The sequence below is a fragment of the Quercus lobata genome, chromosome 3, assembly GCF_001633185.2.
Source record: "Quercus lobata isolate SW786 chromosome 3, ValleyOak3.0 Primary Assembly, whole genome shotgun sequence".
NCBI classification, from domain to species: domain Eukaryota; kingdom Viridiplantae; phylum Streptophyta; class Magnoliopsida; order Fagales; family Fagaceae; genus Quercus; species Quercus lobata.
The window spans coordinates 27,938,017-27,941,747 of NC_044906.1; positions in this window are offsets into that span (position 1 = coordinate 27,938,017).

Consider the following 3,731-nt stretch of genomic DNA (forward strand, 5'->3'; position numbering starts at 1 on the left):
AAGGCTTACTAACCCTAAAATGCCTAAATTAGGTATAAGAGCTACTACCTGTGCTTTTCTTGGTTATGCGATTAATAGTGCAGCCTATAGATTTTTTGATCTTGAAAACAAAATAATTTTTGGATCTAGTGGTGCAATTTTTCATGAAGAAAAATTTCCTTTTAAATTGAAAAATAGTAGGGGTGAAGAAAATATTTTGTCACAACCTAGTTCTTCTACTTCACATTTACAAAATCAAGAAAATTTTGAAATGGAACCTAGAAGGAGTAAAAGAGCTAGAGTTGAAAAGGATTTTGGTCCTGATTATTATGTTTTTAACATTGAGGAAAATCCCCAAAATTTAAAAGAGGCTTTAACATCACCTGATGCTATATTTTGAAAAGAGGCTGTATATGATGAGATGGAATCTCTAATTTCTAATAGAACTTGGAAATTAGTAGATCTTCTACCAGGTTGTAAGACCATAGGTTGTAAATGGGTCCTTAGAAAAAAGTTGAAACCGGATGGATCAATAGATAATTTAAAGCTAGACTTGTTGCAAAAGGCTTTAAACAAAAAGCTGATCCTGATTTCTTTGATACATTTTCTCCGGTAACAAGAATTACATCTATTAGATTGTTAATTGCTATTGCTGCAATTTTTTATTTGAAAATTCATCAAATGGATGTAAAAACTGTTTTTCTAAATGGGGACCTAGAGGAAGAGATTTATTGGACCAACCCAAAGGCTTTGTAGAGCCTAGACAAGAAAGCAAGGTATGTAAGCTAACTAAATCCCTATATGGCTTAAAACAAGCACCTAAGCAGTGGCATGAGAAGTTTGATTCCTGCATGATTGAGAATGGTTATAAATCAAATGAATGTGATAAATGTATTTATTCTAAATCATGGAATAATTTACATGTTATTATTAGCCTCTATGTGGATGATATGTTGATTTTTGGCTCAAATATGCATGTTATAAATGAAACAAAAAATATGCTTAAAAGCCATTTTGATATGAAAGATCTTGGTGAGGCTAATTTTATTTTGGGCATGAAAATTACAAAAACATGTGATGGAATATATCTTGATCAATCACATTATGTTGAGAAAATATTGAGAAAATATAATTTTCATGATCACAAAAGTGTAGCTACTCCTTTTGATTCTAGTGTTCATTTATTTCCTATGAATAATGATGATGAGATTTTTAATCAAAAGGATTATGCTAGTATCATTGGTAGTTTGCGTTGTGCTGCTGATTGTACTAGACCTGACATTGCATATGCAGTAGGAGTGCTTAGCAGATTTACTAGCCTATTGAGCGAGTTATGAGATATTTAATTGGTACCAAAAACTATGGCTTATTTTATAAAAAGTACCCTGCTGTGATTGAAGTTTTTAGTGATGCCGATTGGAATACTTTGTCAGGTGATTCTCTCTCTACCACTGGTTATATTTTTACTTTAGGTAGTGGTGCTATTTGTTGGAAATCTAAAAAGCAAACGATAATTGCTAATTCAACAATGGAAGCTGAATTAATAGCATTAGCTTCAGCTAGTGAAGAGGCAAATTGGCTTAGAGATTTGTTATATGAAATTCCACTTTGGGAAAAGCCAATTCCACCTATATTAATTCATTGTGATAGCACTGCCGCAATTGGTAGAGTTAAAAACCGTTACTACAACGGTAAATCCAGACCTATAAGAAGAAAGCACAGTACCGTGCGATCTTATTTGAGTAGTGGCATCATAACTGTGGATTATATTAAATCTAATGATAATCTTGCAGATCCATTTACCAAGGCCTTGGCAAAAGATAGAGTCTGGAATACATCGAGGGGGATGGGACTAAAGTCCATAGAATCATGAGCCATGTATGAGGATACCCAACCCAAGGACCAGAGATCCTGAGAATTGGGTTCAATGGGAAAAACGAATCATATGATGGTCGTAAGAAATGCACTATTTATTTTTTTAAAATTATTTATTCTGTAAATAATTTTTTAATTGTTCATCCCTATGATGTAAGTGCATTTATCCTGTAATGTGGAGAGGTTGAGTAAAAAACTCTTAATGAAATTTGTAGCTCGTATGAGTGGGGTGTCAGAATTGTAGGAGCACCCTTGACAAATTTCACCTATGTGAGTGTGGGGGTGGGGCCGCTCCCTATGAGATTTGGACTTAATCTCAAATACACTCATGAAACCGGGATCAGCACATGGCCGTAAAGTGCTAGCTATAAAAGCTCATGTCAACACCTGGGTTGTTATGTGTAAGCAGTGATGCTTAATTTCCCTAAAGCAGTCCTAGTTCAAGTCGGAGACCACTACGACTCTGGAGTTGAGATCGCTGTTTTACTAAGTGAAGGTTCAATGCAGAGCACACCTTCATGATGCATAGTGACCCATCTTTGCCTGGTAATCTCTCTTTAACTAAAATTTAATATTAAAATGAGTGGGGGATTGTTGGAACATTTTAATATTAAATAATTAAAATGAGTAAATGTTATAAAATAAATGTAAAGATGTGGAGTGAATATGGAAGATGAAGAGTTGTGAAAAATGTTTAATCCCACATTGAAAAGGAGAGAGACTTTTTTATTCTTTTTAATTGTGGTGATTAATGGGCTAACATGAATTGTCTCAGATATTGGGCTAGATACGTGCGCAAGGGGGAGGTGAAGAGTGGAGGTATCAAAAATGGAAATGAATCAGCCCCTTGGATCCTCCTACTTGACAGCCCATTCAGAATAATTACCATATCCGTTGGTGAGTAAATGGCCCGAATTAATACTCCATTTTTATTATGGACAATGAAGAGCCATTAACCCACTTAATGGACTATCCGTTTGGGCCTATTCATTCTTCAGAAACTCCTCATCTCACCATTAATTGTGTAACTCCAGCCCATCAGATTAATATCCAACAATTAATCTTGTAACACCCACTACATCAGAATAATTGGACCTAATTAATCAGAATAAATTGGGTAGTAATTTCGTAAGGCCCATTGAGCCTATAAATAGACTCATTCAGACCCAATCCATGTTACTGCAACTTACAATACACACAAAAAAAATAGAGAGATTATTGGCAAGGAAGGGTGTTCTTTCTGGTGGAGTTTTGGGCTTGAACACTTTGTGCAGAGGTTGTTCTAGCCATACGACACTTGTTGGGCTGTTGTATCCTGGGGGAGACAAGTCAGAGAAGGTCTGCACCGGTTACAAGATTTAGCCAACCAAGGGTTGAATCTCCTTAAAGAAAGCGAGTACCGCGCCTCAGTCCAAATAGTGTTGTGTATTTCCTTTCTTTACATCAATAATATTCAAAAGTATTATTCAGTTTCTCTTTGTGTATTATTTTCATTATTATTGTGTTTGCACCAACAACTTGTTTAATAAGGTATTGACTTTTCTTCCAAACTAAGAAAACCAAATCTTTTCAAACTAGAAATTTGAGGCAAGATTCCTTGATGAATTTTCTCTATTTAGGCTTAAGGAGAAGTTTTCTAGATTGGCTTGGTTTAAATCAGAGTAAGAAGGCCTTCTCTTTAAAAAATCTTGGTTAAGAATATCTTATGTAGGTAACTTTAGATTTAGTGGAAATCACACTTGTAGCAAAGCTTGGATTTTGATTTTAGGCAATCTCACTTGAGTGAGTGTCTCGTATTCTTTCAAAATTTATAGCAAGTTTGAGTTTTACTTGAACGAAGTTGTTGTTTTTCATAATTTTCTATCAAAACATGACAC